General features: G+C 50.7%; 1 protein-coding gene across 5 annotated transcripts in view; it reads right to left on the bottom strand.

Moving 5' to 3' along the window:
• The window catches only part of CAMKK2 (calcium/calmodulin dependent protein kinase kinase 2), a 48,294-nt gene extending 37,482 nt beyond the window's left edge, over positions 1-10,812 (bottom strand). For all 5 annotated transcript variants that reach the window (XM_035016973.1, XM_035016976.1, XM_035016975.1 and 2 more), the window contains exon 1: positions 10,740-10,812. The gene's annotated coding sequence lies outside the window, so the exon portion shown is untranslated. The remainder of the gene's footprint in view (positions 1-10,739) is intronic.
• Positions 10,813-16,260: the final 5,448 nt, after the last annotated feature.

Here is a 16,260-nt window from a genome sequence, read left to right as displayed (position 1 = left end):
GCATGCCACTGGGGGATTGGGGGGCCCCTTTCTGCAAAACTGCTTGGGTTTGACAAAAACGCCAAGAGCCCTCTCCCCAGAGCCTCTCCTGTGTCCTCTCCCTTCCCCTGAAGGCTCCCCCATCCCCCCAGGGCTGGCAGCCCCAAGCTCCCCCACCTCTCACAGGGTGGCTCAACAGAACAACCAGACCCTTCCTGAAGCAGATGGACCAGGCTCCGAGCCAGGATGAAGGGAAGTGCTCCTTCCTCTGCCAGGAAGCCAAGGGGTACCAACCTCTAGGAAGCGTGTTCCCATTTCCTAGGGGCTATTTCCAACCTGCGCCTGCTCCCCAAATGCAGAGGCACCATACGAGCCCAGCCAGCAAGCAGCCAGCAAGTGTGCCAGGGACATATCCCAACCCAAGACACACCGTGCAAGGGGTTCCCCGAGCTCCCAGGCACCACGGGATAACAAAGGGGCCCCAGGTAGCTGCAAGGATGCTGCCAATGCCAGGGACGATGTCCTCCCTGGGATAACAGGCTTGGCCAGACACATCCTCTTTTACATGGGTAAACTGAGGCCCAGGGAGGTCCTAAAGGAAATTCACTCACACATTTGTTCCTTTAGGTAATTACTGAGGACCTACTATGTGTCGGGTAAACAAAACAGATGTGATTTCTTTTTTTTTTTTTTTTAAAGATTTTATTTATTTGACAGAGAGAGATACAGCAAGAGAGGGAACACAAGCAGTGGGAGTGGGAGAGGGAGAAGCTGGCTTCCTGCGGAGCAGGGAGCCTGATGCAGGGCTCGATCCCAGGACCCTGGGATCATGACCTGAGCCGAAGGCAGACGCTCAACGATTGAGCCACCCAGGTGCCCCCAGATGTGATTTCTTAAAAGTAGGTACATGGGGCGCCTGGGTGGCTCTGTCAGTTCAGTGTCTGACTCTCGGTTTCCGCTCAGGTCATGGTCTCAGGGTAGTGAGATCAAGCCCCTCATTGGATCTGTGCTCAGTGGGGAGTCTGCTTGAGATTCTCTCCCTCTCCTTCTGCCCCTCCCCCTGCTTGCACTCACGCTCTTTCACTCGAGATCCCTCTCTCTCTCTTTCCCTCCCTCTCTGTAAAATAAATAAAAATAAAATCTTTAAAAAAAAAAAGGAGGTACACAAATGACTGTAGAAGTGAGGAGGAACCAGGACAAGATAAAGGGGAAGACAGGGGAGATGCCTGGACGGCTCAGCTGCTTCAGCAGCCCAGTCTTGATTTTGGCTCAAGTCATGATCTCAGGGTCCTGGGACTGAGCCCCACATTGGGCTCCATGCTCAGGGGAGTCTGCTTGAGGGTTCTCTCTCTCCCCCCTAGTGCCCCTCTCCCTGCTCACACTCTCTCTCTCAAAAAATACATTAATTAATTTAAAAAAAGAGAGAGAGACAGAACAGAGGGTCCCACTTTAGATCAGAATGGGGGACGGGTCAAGGAAGGCCTCCCTTGAGGAAATTATATTTAGGCTGAGACCTACAGGGTGCGTAGGTGTTGAGGGGGCAGGAACTTGTTCTAGGAGAAGTGAGCTTCTGAGAAGGCCCCGAGGCAGGAAAGATGTGGGAGAGTGGAGAGAACAGAAAGAAGCACCACCCCCTCCTCCCCAGACTGAAGGCATGTGAGTGTGAGCGTGAGTGCACGGAGGGGGTGCGGAAAGGAAGCTGGAGGGGCTGGAGCACAAGAGCTTTGTAGGAAGTTGATGGAGAACACAAAGGGCAACCCAGGGTAGAGTTCCAGGGACCCCACTAGGCACCTGTTATAGATTGAATTGTGCCCCCCCCCCCAAAAAAAAGATATGCTGGAGTCATAACCCTGGGACCTCAGAATGTAACTTGATTTGGAACAGATGGTCTTTACAGAGGTCATCAAGTTACAGTGAGGTCACTAGGGTGGGTCCTAATCAAATATGACTGGTGTCCTTATAAAACGGGGAAAATCTGGACCCAGAGACAAACCCACACAGGGAAGAACACATGGGAACGTGGAAGCAGAGATCTGGTGCTACCCCGTCGAGCCAAGGAATGCGAAAGATGGCCAGCAAGCCAGCAGAAGCCGGGAGGGAGCTGGATCGAAGGCTTCTGGCCTCCGCAACTGTGAAACAATACAGTTCTGCTGGTGAAGCCCCCCAGTCTGTGCTTCACCTGTGGTCACAGCAGTTAGCCCTAGCAAACTAACACAGCTCCCGCCCACCCAGAGCAGCCGGCTGCCTCCCAGGCCACAATTCAGAGGTGTTTCCCAACAGAAGCGGAGACCTGGGGGGCTCGGCAGGACTGGCCAACACAGGGCTAAGGTTTGATGCCAGCAGGAACACTCCAGATTCCAGCCCTGGCCCAGCCAAACAGTCTTACCAGTTCAGTGAGACCAACCCTTACAAATGTCTCTCCTTGAGCACTCTTTGTTTGGAGGCATGGAAACGGACCGTCTCCCCAGAGACAAAGGCCCCCCCCTTGGCAGACGGCAGGAGGGATAATGCCCGTTTTAGCTTAGCGTGCACAGACCCCGTCCCCATCACAGTCCCGAGAGCAAAAGGGTGGCAAATGGTGACTCTCGGGTGACAACTGGCCACCAACATATTTTGCTTGGCCTACCCTGTGTCTAAAACCATTTGAATGAGGGGCGCCTGGGTGGCTCAGTCGGTTAAGCGACTGCCTTCAGCTCAGGTCATGATCCTGGAGTCCCTGGATCGAGTCCCGCATCGGGCTCCCTGCTCGGCAGGGAGTCTGCTTCTCCCTCTGACCCTCCCCCCTCTCATGTGCTCTCTGGTTCTCTCTCTCTCAAATAAATAAATAAAATCTTTAAAAAAAAATGCTCTCTGTCTCTCTCATTCTCTCTGTCTCAAATAAATAAATAAAATCTAAAAATAAAATAAAATAAAAAAATAAATAAAACCATTTGAATGAGAAGTCAAAGCCGGGACATTTCAGATAAAAGGCAAAATTTCCAGAGTCTCTGGAGGTACTGGACATTCCAACAGCACTGGGCCTGTATTCTCTCCTGGCAACAGCTCACTGCAGCTTCAGACAGGAGATACAGTTGCCCGCGTGCTACAGTCCTCGCTGCCCCCCCTTGCCTCCCCAACACCGAGGGCGGGCCGAGTGCCCGTCACACGCCCGCCCCCTTTCTCCACAGCCCCTGCCCTGTCTCACCCCTCCAGGCCCTGCTTGGAGATGTGTCGGATGTCAGTGCTAAATAAGGGCACACATCGAGGGTCACCTGATCCAACCATTTCAAGTCACCAATGAGAAAATGAACGTTTAGGAAGATCTACTGATTTGCCCCAAGCTAAGCAGTGGTTCCACAGGAAAAGCTAAAATTGGTCTGAGTTTTTCGAGAAGGGGCTAAAAATTACAAGTACAGCCTTGCAAGGACCACATATTACATCCTAAATAAAGTCCAGGCTGGGCAAAATCTCTAGCAAAGGGGAGCACACAGCCCATTCCTCTGACTTCCTAAGACCTCAATTTGCTTGAGAGGGAAGTATGAAGACATGGGGTCCTAGGGTGGTCAGAAAAGAAATGCATAGGATTTGGGAGTGGAGACATCACCCTGACTTAACTTGTGAGAGCCGTGGCTTTGCCCTTCTTGTTTACTGATCAACTCCAGGACCTAGAACTTTCCAGAACGCTGCTGGCACTCAGTAAATATTGGCTTGAGGCCGTTGTTTTTATCACTCATCCCAAGGCTGCTCAGAAGTTTTCTTCAGCTGGCTTAGAATCTATGTTCCTTTAGTCTAGTAACAGCAGCTTGCTTTACATCTGGGAAACCATTCTTTCTTGTGAAAGGTGACTCCATGGTGCTGTCTGTACCATCAACTTCAGAGATTCCCATATGACTTAAGCCTGGTCAATGAGGCATGAATTGCTCTGGTCAAGAGATTTGATTCAAGAGTAGATGTGTGACTCAAGTCAGACCACCAAGTTTTATTCTAGGATTTGGCAGAAGTATTGAAAAGGTCTCTTTCTGTGGAACTTGGAGCAAAAAGGATGTATTTCTAGAGTTATCACGGGCTGGGGAAGAACCCTCCCTTAGAATGAAGTCGACAGAGAGAGAAGAGAGGCAACAGAAAGAGAAGAACTGAGGCCAGAGACACTGTTTGAGTACCTGGATCCAGCCATGCCTGAAGCCCACATACACCAGAAGCTTCTAACTATATGAGCCCATTTTTGCTTAAGTTAGTTTGTGATTGGTTTTCTGTCACTTATAACCAAGAGTCCTGACTAACAGAAGACACAGAACTGATTAACAGAAAACTTCTCCACTAAGCTTCCTGCCAGATCAACAGTTCCCTACACTGTAAGGCTCCCAACCAGGCTAAACTGCCAGGCAGCTGCAGGTCCCCTGGTGACCCAGACAGCCTTCACCGTGACAGTCAGGCAGAAACCAGAACTTCCAAAGTCTTTTTTTTTTCTCTCTTTAATCTTAAAGGAAAAAAATCAAGGATAGGGAAAGGAAGGGCTAATGAACAGGACAGAGTGAAGAAAAGAAAGTGACCAGCACCTTTGATACAAGAAATGCGTCAGTATAGCGGGGGCTATGATGGTGTTAGATGGCAGCCAGCCCTCTGGAGTTCTTGCCAAGTGCCAGGCACTATTCTGAGTACTCTGCATGTATCATCTCATTTAACTGTCAGAACAGCAGGGAAGAGGGAAGGAGAAGGGCCATGGGTGGGCAAGGCAGGGGTGCCTGTGGATTCCAGGCTGGCCTCCTCTATCTCCTACTTGCTGGGCTGCAGGATGTTGGAGTCAGGTACGCTTATCATGCTTATTTCACTGGTGAGGACACTGAGGCAGAGAGTTCGAGTGACTTGCCCACAATCACACTAAACCAAAGGCTCCTGGAGAGGCGGGACATGGTGATCAAGTGAACGTCCCTTCTGCATACAGCAAAGGCTCCCCGAATGGAGGCTGTTGCCAAGAAAGCACTTCCATGGCTAACAAGTTCAAGTCCCTCAACTGGCTTGAATTTATATTAAAACAAAAATTTTTATCTCTAATCCCACCATGCTAACTTTACGCTTTTCATCTTCCTCTCTAACTCTTGTCCACATGCATCACTTTTCACAAGATTTAAATCGAAGTGTGCATAGAATTTCATGTCCTTGCTTACATGTGTCAAAAGAATTTGTGCACGCTCCCGAGGCTTTCATCTTTGGCACAGGGCTGCAGATGGAGTCACCCAGGGAGGTGAGGTGACCTCCGCAAGGGAGCCTAGCAGGTCCAGGGCTAGGCCAGGGTGAGAACCAGGGGTCCTGACCCCTGCAGCCCCATGTCCCCTGGGGGCCACAACAGTTACTGAGCAAGAAGCTCAAGTGTCTTCCTCTGAGGCTATTGTTTGGTCAATAAGGAAGTATGGAGAGGGGGGCCCAGTTCACACAGCCAAGCATCTAAAGCCAGGTGCGCCCCAATGGCCCCCCATCTTGAAGAGGAGGAAGTGTCAGTGGGTGGGTGGGTGCGGAGCAGGTGCGTGGGGTATCTGGAAAGGAGGTGGGAACCATCTTACTTCTTTCCCCCTCTCCCTCTGAATCTTTCACTGAACCAAAGGACGAGGCAGGGAAACAACTGGAATTTCAGTTTGTAATGAAAAGAAGTAACAATTTGAAACAAATGAAAGAAAAAACTGGGACTCCAACATTCTGCAGCCCGGCAAGTAGGAGATAGAGGGGGACAGCCTGGAATCCACAGGCACCCCTGCCTTGCCCACCCACGGCCCTTCTCCTTCCCTCTTCCCTGCGGTTTGGAGGTGATGCTAAATCCAGTTCCCTCCCTCCGCAACCTCCAGCACAAAGCAACCCCAGCCAGGGGGACCAACCCTGTCCCCCACACCTGGACACAGAAGCTGGGAGAACTGTCTGAGATGAACTTAAATAAAATCTCTTTCCATCAGAAGCCTCAAAAGCAAAATCCTAACGCACTTGTAAAAACCCATAAGGGAGGTATTCTTTCTTCCACACCCTGCCCCCATCCAAACCACTGATTCCCCATTTAAACTTCTCCAGCAGAGGCTTATCTCAGACACCACCCACGATGCCCCTTCCCCCATCCACTCACCTCCTACCTCACGCCCCTGTGGGCAGAGGGGCCAGACCTTGGCCGGGGAGGGGTGAGGGGGCATCTCCTTGCGGGACCATCCTCTCTCCACTCCAGGTTGGGTTAAGCATTTTTATCTCTGCAACTGCCATCTCTCAACTATTTACAGAGCCAACGGGATAAAAAGAGACAACATAAAAATAGTTGCTCAGCAGCTTTCAGGATGGGGTGGGGGTGGGGGTAAAACAGACTCTTGGAATTTTCTCTCTCCTTTTCAAAGGGGAAAATGCTAGAATAGTTTATCTCTTCCAGAGCACTCCCCAAGAGTTCAGAAACCACCCACCTGGGAGCTCTCCGGGGACAGGGACCCCGTACCAGCGTCCCTCAGCTCCCAGGACAGGGCTTGTCACCAGCCCCCCAAAAAGTGTGGGTTCAGTTCAGTGACATATCATCAGGGTTCCAGAGCCAGCGCTAAGTGAAACACGGCACCTTGCTCTGCCCTGTTTCCATCCGGCCTTCCAAAACACATGAGCCAGTCAAAAAAACAAAACAAAACTTGGCTTTTCTCTATGCTTAAAATGTTTCATAATTGAAGAAAAAGTTCAGCAGCACCACTACCAACACGACAGAAACCGAAAACAAGGACAGCTGAAATCACTCCTTCCCAATTTTGGTCATTAACTTCCCCCTGCAGGGAATGCCAGAGCCAGTGGTCTTCCTGATGAACAACAGCACCCACCTCCTTTGAAATATAACCAACTTTTGGTTGTGTTGAGGAAGGGATCCAATCAGGGAAGAAAGAAAAAAATAATCACTTAAAATCTTATTTTTCAGAGAGCAAAACCATACCCTCCTGGAGAAAAGGGTTTCTATTCCATGAGAAAATGGGTATCATCTGCCAGCATATGGAGGCCAAGGGAGACTAGAGCGCTCAGGATTAGAAGGTAGGCCAGGAAACTAGACAGATCCCAGGGGCCAGGGCCTTGATTTTCTTATCTGTAAAATGGAGCCACTGCGGCCTAGCCAGAGGATGGCTTTGGAGTCCATCCTCTATATGAAAGTTGGCTCACAGTCAATGCTCCCAAAGACCCTGTTCTCCCCTCCTCTCTGCGTTCCACCTACTCAGCTGTCAAACGGAAGGGGCTAAGGGGTGCTCTTTTCTGGGCTTCCTCCCAGGTCAGTGTTTGCTAGACTTCTGATTTCCTCCGCGGTAGGCATTTCTGGCTAAGCCGTTGGGAGACTGCACTGACTCCACGCCTGGCCACCGGGTTAGGGCTCCATCTGTCTGGTGAGGCTTTCTCTACTTTGTGGATTTACTCACCTGGAAAAAGTCTCACAAAATACATGCCAAGAGATGACATGAGGCCCTACATCTAACAAATCATCGTGACGGAAGAAATGGAACGGAAGGAAATCCACACTCTCCCTGAAAAATCACACGTGTCCCCCCGTGCATGGACCCTGGAGGCACTGGGCTTTGGAAGGAAGCAGGATTCTTGTGGCGGAGCTAGAGTGGGCAAGATGGAAGGAATCCTGAAAACCCTGTTCATGGGAACCGTTCCCCAACTGATTTCAGAGACCCTTCCTTCCATCACCCTCTCTCTGCAAACAGAGTGACAAAATAATGTCTCATGCCCAGAGGTTTATTAATTGGGCGCTGAAGAGGCAGAGGAATGCACAAAGTGCATGGTGTAAACAACCCAGTGTCCACCAGCTGATGAATGGATAAACAAAATGGGGTCTATCCATACAAGGGAATACTACTCAGCCATAGTAGAGAAACACAGAGATGTTCTACAGCATGGATGAACCTCGGGAAACATTTATGCTCCAAGAAAGAGAAGCCAGACGTGAAAGGTCACATATTAACAGGTCAACAAGGGAACAAACACATTCTGAAAGAAGAAAAGGCCATTCCAAGAGAGGAATGCAATTTCCTTCACTTCCAAGAAAGAAGGCGCAGAGATGAGGGAGAAGGCCAAGGCAGCAACCTGGAGCCAGGCATGCCTGAACCCCATGCCCCCCCCACCCCCGCCGGCCTGTAACCCAAAGGGGAGGAGCTAACTGGGAGAGCACAATATCCGGGGAAAAATAGCAACACAAGGCCCTCTGACTCAAAGGACAATCTGAAATAGCATTTGCCCCAAATCTCCAGGACTGGAAAAGGAAAGGAGAACTCGAGGATTCCCACAGCTACCAGAAGGTGGCATGCAGAGAGGAAGGTTGCGAGTGACCCTAAACAAGTTATAGTACTTTGCCTCTCTGAGCCCTTCCATTAAATGAGTTCATGATGGGATGAGGATGACTCTGCAACCCACATTAAAATCTGAGCCAAAATGCCTTGAAAATAGGCTTGGCCTGCCCCACCCAGTTCCTCTCGAGAGAGGTCTCTCCCCACCCAGCAGCCCATCTTGGATCCAGGTTGAGGCTCTCAAGGAGGGAACTCTGAGTTAGTGCGGAAAGTTCCCTCTACTAGGTCAGACCCTTTTTCTTCTACTCCCATGCAATCTCCTTTTATTTTTTATTTATTTATTTATTTTTAGCCCATTACTCAAGGCTGAGCACAAACACCACCTCTTTCTGGGAGCCTCCTAGATTCATACTGGCCAGAAGAGATTTCTCCAGAAACTCCACAGCCCTCTGCTTCCTTCATTCCTAGCACACTGATTCCTCCTGGTGTTTTTCAACAGGTGCCAGGACAATTCTTTTTGCCTGGCATGGATCTGGCCTGCTTGCCGGACATTTGGCATCCTTGGCTCCAACCCACCAAAGCCAGAAGTGCTCAGCATCACTTTGACAACCAAAAGTCACCAGGCACTTTTCCAAATGCTTGCCAGGAAGGTGGGACTGCCCTTGATGAGAGCTAGTGCAGAGTTATTGGTGAATAATTTGGCTACTAGCCCACTAACAACCTGGGAGCAAAGACAAGTCATCAAGCATCAGCAGCATGCCTGCTTAGATCTGTGTCCCCCTAAGCTGGCTTAGTAAACAATTTTGGGCCCCTCAAAAAGCTGAGGGCAGCCTTGCAAGGGACCCTGCTCTAGGAGAGGTGGTCAAGTGCATAGGCTCAAGAGCCTGACATGCCTGGGTTGGCTGTGTGACCCTGGACAAGCTGCTTAACCTCTCTGATCCCTCTATAGAATGAGGCTAACTCCTAGCAACACTGCAGCATTGTTTCCACCCTTGACCTCCTCATCTCTACAATGGGAATAAAAATCTCTGCCTCTTAGGATTTTGGTAGGCATTAAATGAGACAGTAAATGCAACACATAGCACAGTGTTTGGAGGCTCATCAAATGATGGCTATTACTTTTTATTACAAAAATACCCTGTGCTCTCACTATAATAGCTGCTTTCTATATAGGAAGGGCTGATGATGAGCAATCTGGAAGGAGGTGCCAGGGCTCACCACAAAGCTGCATTTGCAATAGCATGAACACTGTTTATTCTTAAATTGCATGTTTTTGTGGGGTGGTTTGAGAGGCAGGGGATCACTCCCCCAAAGCCCTCCCCTTGTTGCTGCCCCTACCTCCCCCTGAGAACATGGGAGCCTATGGGGACAGAGAGCTATCCTCTTCTCTCTCCCCTGGGGGCAGAGCTAGGCAAGGGGGTGTGGTAAATGACAGTACCACTCTAGGGTACATGAAGTTTCTATCTCTGGGACTGTAGGGACTTCCAGATTGAGGAAGGTTAAAGTTACCTTTAAGGAAGTGGACACTACATGTCCCACCCCAGGCCAGCGAGCCCCTCTCTTACTGAGGGCACTGAGTCCCCCGCCCCCTCCCCAAACGGCATCCCTCCGCCCCAACCTTCTGAGGGAGACAGGAGAGGCTAAAGTGCAACCTCCCCACAGCCAAGTGAGAGCAGCAGGGAGGCTGGCAGAGCTGTGAAAACATCCCGCTTCCCAAACTGGGCAATGCGGGGGGGGGGGGGGGAGGGAGAGCCAGGAAGAGCTCGAGGCTGGATAGGGTGGCATTCCAGGCACCGAGACCCAACGCTTAGCGGGGCTGGGCCCAGACTCCCCGCGTCCCCAAGAGTCAAGCAGAGGGTGCCAGTGAAGGCACCTCTCTGCACTCACTGAGTGCTGTGGACCGGAGGTAAATTAGGTCAAAAGGACCAGCCAGCGAGGTTCTGGAGGGCGGAGGCAGAGGGCCAACTAAGGGAGGCAAAGGTCCCCAGGCCCCGCAACTGCTGATCCAGGTTCCTGCCCCCTGGTGTTGGTCCAACCCACCAGGGCCTGGGTTTGCCCCCAAGACAAGCGGGGTGCGGGGGTGGGGTGCTCAGAGTCCGGTGGCCCTCTCCTTCCCTGCACTCTGTAGCTTTCCCCACCTGTCAAACGCGAGAAGGTGGGCCTAGGCCGCCTCCAAGATCCTTGACTGCCCCGGCCCCGGGTGACATCGGTTCCAAACTCCGGGACCGCCCCTCCCACCCCCGGCCGGGCGCGGCCCAGCCAAGGAGGCCACCCCAAGGCCCCAGGCGCTCGAGGACGCGGGGGAAGGGGCGCCGGGGGGCCGGGTCCCCCCACGTGGCGGGGCGTGGGGCGGCGCACGTGGGGTCCCCTCGGTGGAGGGAACCGGGGGCCGGCCTCAGGGCTTTGTCTTCAATCCCGGCAGCGGCCCCGCGCCCCGAGAAGGCGACGGCACCCGGGGCTGCGGCGCTGCTTCCCCGGCCCGCGGCCCCGCTCCCGTCAGCTCACCTGGGCTCCGCGCCACCGCCGCCGCCTCCCGCGCTCTGCGCCCCCGGCTCGGCTCCGCTCTGCTCAGCGCGGCCGCGCGCTCCTCTCCGCGGCCCCGGCGGGCGCGCGGGGTTGGGCGGGGGGGCGGGAGGAGCCGCCCGGTCTCGGCTGGGGCGCGACGCCGCCGCGGGCTGCGCGACGATTGGCCGCGGCCGCTGGAAACCCCGGCGCGGAGCCGCCCTCGGCGCGCCCTCGGCGCGCCCCCGCCGGCTCGGCCCCGCGGCGGGGAGGGAAGGGAGGCGGGAGCCGGCGGAGGCGAAAGTAGCCGCGAGGCGGGGAAAAGGAGAAGAAAGGGGAGGAGGCGGAGGCGAGGGGAAGTGAGGCGGGGCCGGGAGCGGTCGGAGGAGGCCGCCGACCCGCTCGGAGGGGAGACGCTCGACGGGCGCCGGAGCGCGGGTTGCTGCGCCGCAACTTTGCCCCCGCCCGCGGCGCGCACCTGCCCCGGTTCTCCCCGCGGCGGCGGCGGCACCCTCCGGCAGGCCGGACGCGCCGGCAGCGCTCGCTTTGTTTGGCCAAACGCGAGGACTGCAGGGCGGCGGCTGAGTCGCGGAAAGTTCCCCAACCCGCGGGACAGCCGGGGTCCCGCCTAGCGGCCCGGCTTCCGTCCCGGGGCTGCGCCCTCTGCACCAGGCGCGGGGCGGTGGATGCGGCCTGGATTTCGGGTCACCACCCATTCGAGGAAACCCCTTTCCTCACCCGCTTCCCCACTGACCACTGCTCAGGGCCCGCCCTAAAGGCTGGGCAACGGTGTTCCTTTCCCACCCCCCACTCCACCCGGATGTACCAAACTGCACGAAACCCAGTGAAGTTCTGGCTTTTCCCCAAGACCACTTAGATGCAAAAAAAAAAAAAAAAAAAAAAAGACTACTTAGATGCTTTTTGTGGAAATCTTCATCTTCTTCACAAACATTCTACCCCTTTGGGGCGTCCTCCTTTGCTGGAGCCTTAAGAGTGTGTTTAGTCCCCTAGCTGGGTAACGGCACTGCAGGGGGAGGGAGAGAGGAGACCTCAAAGGCTGCCTGACCCGCCGACCTTAGGTGGTTTTGAAACGCAGTCCTGACCCAAAAGATACCCAGGGGATGTCTCGCTGACCCTGCCAAGGAAACGAAAGGGAATCAAGAGTCCAGAGGGGAGTCAGGGGCCAAAGTAATTAAAGGTTCAAAGTCCTCTTGTGCTGGGTGGATTTCCAGTCCCCCTCAGTTTAGTATTTCCGTGCTGCAGGGGTGCTCACAGACAATTCAGAGCTTCCAACCGGATGACCACCATTTCTGGTGTGACTCACCGCTCATGCTTTTTTTTTTGGTAATAGTGAAAGCCCGGAAACAACCTTCCTCAATGTTCATGGGGGGAATGGATAAACGAAATGTATAATGGCCATTTGATGGAATACTATGGAATAGTTCGAAGGAGTACCTTAGCTCTATTTGTACACACACACGGGAAGATCCCCAAACCAGAATGCTGAGTAAAAGAGCAAGTTGCAAAATACAATATGATGTACAATTTGTATTTTTTTTTTTTAAGATTTTATTTATTTATTCGACAGAGAGAGCGAGAGAGCACAAGCAGGGGGAACAGTAGAGGGAGAGGGAGAAGCAGGCTCCCCGCCAAGCAGGGAGCCTGATGTGGGGCTCAATCCCAGGACCCTGAGATCATGACCTGAGCCAAAGGCAGACTTTTAACCATCTGAGCCACCCAGGTACCCCTACAATTTGTATTTTAAAACCCCCACATAGTCTATCTTGTTCATGGACACATGCTTACATAGTGTTTTTTAAAAAGGTCAAAGGGGATTGAGTGTAAATTAAATTCATGACAATCTGCCACAAAGATGGAAGTAGGGGCAGAGAATAAGGACAGGGAGCATAAGGAATGTTGGACAGTTTTATGCCTTTTACTTATAAATGAATTCCAAGCAAATGGTGAAATGTTAATTCTGAATGGTGGATGCATAGTTCTGTATTTTTCTATATTTTGCTGTTTTTTCCCCAAAAAATATATATTGGGGCTGATGGGGAACATTTTGTACATTTTGAATATTTTGACTCTATGTCAGGGGTCAGCAAACGTTTCCTGGAAAGGGCAGGAGAGTAAATATTTTAGACTCTGAAGCCATGTGGTTGTAACTTCTCAGCTCTGCCATTCTAGCAGCCACAGACAAATGAATGGGTGTGGCTGTGTGCCAGGAAAACTCTTATTTGCAGACACTGAAAGTTCAAGTTCATATAATTTTCACATGTCACAAAACATTATTGTTTTGATTTCTCTTCAACTATTTAAAGATGCATAAACCATTCTTAGCAGGACATATAAAAACAGGTGGCATGCCAGATTCAACCCATGTGAGCAATAGTTTGGCAACCCCTGCTTTACTAAAGAAACCAAAATAGATATTGGTTGATGTCTCTTCCTGTTACTTGTTAAAATATACCATTCTATATGTTACTAAATGGTCTATGTTTTATTAGAACGCTATAGCTAGCAGACAGAAACTTAGGTATACACACCTACAGCTGTGTAAAGGTAGAAGCCAATTATGTGAGAAAGGCAAGAAAGTGCCCATTCAAATCCAAACTCTAGCCCAAGATCCACTTCTTTCTGGAAGAATTTCCTGAAATGTTACGACCAGGCCCTCCTTGACCTCTCCTCTCTCTGACCTCCTATAGCAAGGACTGTACCACGTATTTGATGCTCAGCCACCAGCTGTCTCTATTCTTTCCTTTTCACTAATGGGTTCTGAATTGCCAGAAGAGCTATAAATTCCTGGAGGATAGATAAGTACCACATCTGAAACATCCGTTTACCTTCAGTGTTGTGGTTGAAAGCAGTGACTTTGGAGTCAAGATAGACCTAGTGCAAATCCCAGCTTCGCTAGTTACTGGGTCTGTGGCCTTGGCCTTGGCCTTGGACAGGGACTCTGGTTTCATCAGCTGTCAAATGAAGACAACCAACCTAGCTCACAGGTTCAGTGAGGTTTAAATACAATAATGTATGTAAAGTTAATAGCTCAGTACGTGGCACATAAGTGCTCAGAGGCGCTATTAATATACTTAGTACAGTGCTAAAAACTCCATTGATTATGTGCCTTTCTTATTTATTTATTTTTTTTTTAGATTTTATTTATTTATTTGACAGAGAGAGACACAGCGAGAGAGGGAACACAAGCAGGGGGAGTGGGAGAGGGAGAAGCAGGGAGCCCGATGCAGGGCTCGATCCCAGGACCCTGGGATCATGACCTGAGCCGAAGGCAGACGCTTAATGACTGAGCCGCCCAGGTGCCCCATATGTGCCTTTCTTATTAAAGTGAATTAGAACAAAGCAGAGGACATCGTAATTGCCTTTCGTTGACATTTGGCCTTCCTTATGATAGGAATCATTCCACTGAAGAAAACCATTTTCTTCTTAGAGATATGAAAATAAGAATTAGCTTTGCTTTTTGGGTTTTCTCCTCTAAGAACACTAGAAAAACCTATTCTAGGCAAACCGATCTTGTTGTCTTGACAACCCAGATTGCCAAGAAAATAAGTAAACAAAGCATCTGAATCTTATTTTTAAGAAAACTTAGACAGTACAAGGAAGGGGCAGAAAAAGTAAGACTTAAAAATTATCTTACCCCCTAGGACAGCATCATAAGCTCCTGCCAAGGCTTTGTCTTTTCCTATAGGAACTGTTATATGTTCTACTCATGGTGTTGACTAGAATATTCCACCTCCCAAACCTTGAACATCCAGGTAGAGACAGCAGGATTAATCACACTGATATACTTTATTAATTGAATTCCTTCCCATTCAACAGGAAAGTAGAAAAACACTGGCAAAAAAAAAAGTAAAGAAAAAGAAAGAGCGAGCCTGGGAAGTTTCCCTTCAATGAGCAATGAGATTAAAATGTTAGTCCCAAACATAAACAACAGCATAAAAGGAGAAGTCAGCGGGGACATAGATAAAGAAGCTCTTCATTTGTCTTAGATGTACTATGAGAAAGAAAAAAATTGGTGTAACCATCCAAAAACATTAGGGCAAAATAGAAAACACTCTGAGCAAGCAGAGTATTCAAGGCATGTAGGTCAACATGAAGGTGCTCCAGTGATGAGATTGAGAAGCCTGTCACCCCTGGATGGAATCCCCACCAATCCAAACATTACAGTACTTTTCAAAACTCCAGAAACAGGGAGCTCTAGGGTAATGCAGGAACTGGGTTGGATTCTCTGCAACCTACCAGCTGTGTGACCTTGCGTGAGTGAATTAACCTCCTTATGTCTCAGTTTCTACATCTGTTAAATGGGATGAATGCTATTGCCTAATGGGGCACCTGGGTGGCTCAGTCGTTAAGCGTCTGCCTTCAGCTCAGGCCATGATCACAGGGTCCTGGGATCGAGCCCCGCATCAGGCTCCCTGTTCAGTGGAGACCCTGCTTCTCCCTCTCCCTCTGCCCCTCTCCCCCAACCCCTGCTCATGTGCTCTCTCAATAATCAAATCTTTTACAAAAATGCTATTGCCTATGTCTTAGGATTGTTGTAAAGATTAAATGTGTTAATATACTTAAATTACAACAGGGCAGGGGCGCCTGGGTGGCTCAGTCGTTAAGCATCTGCCTTCAGCTCAGGTCATGATCCCGGGGTCCTGGGATGGAGCCCCGCATTGGGCTCCCTGCTCGGTGGGAAGCCTGCTTCTCCCTCTCCCACTCCCCCTGCTTGTGTTCTCTCTCTCGCTGTGTCTCTCTCTGTCAAATAAATAAATAAAATCTTTCACAAAAAAAAATTACAACAGGGCACTCTGTAAGTGTTAAGATATTTGTACCCACCTGCCCCAGGGCTAGAAATACTCAACACCAAATCTGCTGGTAGAGCTCCCACCATGCAGAGCCACTGGCTTGGGTCACCACCCTTTCTTCTCTGTAAGGTCTCTGGTAGAGACCTGAATGCCCACTGGCTATACAGCTCAACTCCCTCCTCACCAAACCCTTTCCCCATTTAACCAAATCATTTAGTTACACTTCCATGTTAAACCACCCATAATTACACAATTCTGACCTTTCCCTTCCCAGATGCTCCACCAGGAAAAAAGCCAATTAGCCGTAACCCAGACGGTCCTGTATGTGTGTGTTCGGAGGGGGGGGGTGTCACTCTGATGTTTCCAACTTTCCATTTAACCCACTATTCCTTCCTGGAGGAGAGAGCCTCAGCCAACAAATCTAAGTCACAGGTGGCAGCAGGCCACAGACTACATTAGCTTTGGATTCAGTTCTGCAAGGGTGAACATGCAGACTGGGAGCAGGGTCAGGCAGGCTGGATTCACGGGCGTGTAAACTGTGCCCCTTACTTGGTTTAATGCTCTATTTAATACAGGCTTTGTATTTTTACTTTGCACAAATTTTTACAAATTATGTAGCTGGTCCTGATCAGCTGGTCTGATTTCTGGTTTTTAATATTGATACATGAGGGGTCAGCTGAGCAACCTTGCCCCATCTCTTGGACCTTCCTCTG

Source organism: Mirounga leonina, unplaced genomic scaffold (assembly GCF_011800145.1).
Source record: "Mirounga leonina isolate KUSES-001 unplaced genomic scaffold, KU_Mleo_1.0 Mir_171, whole genome shotgun sequence".
In the NCBI taxonomy this organism is placed as follows: Eukaryota; Metazoa; Chordata; class Mammalia; order Carnivora; family Phocidae; genus Mirounga; species Mirounga leonina.
Note: the sequence above shows the minus strand (reverse complement) of the source record. Positions and strands in the feature narration are given on the sequence as shown.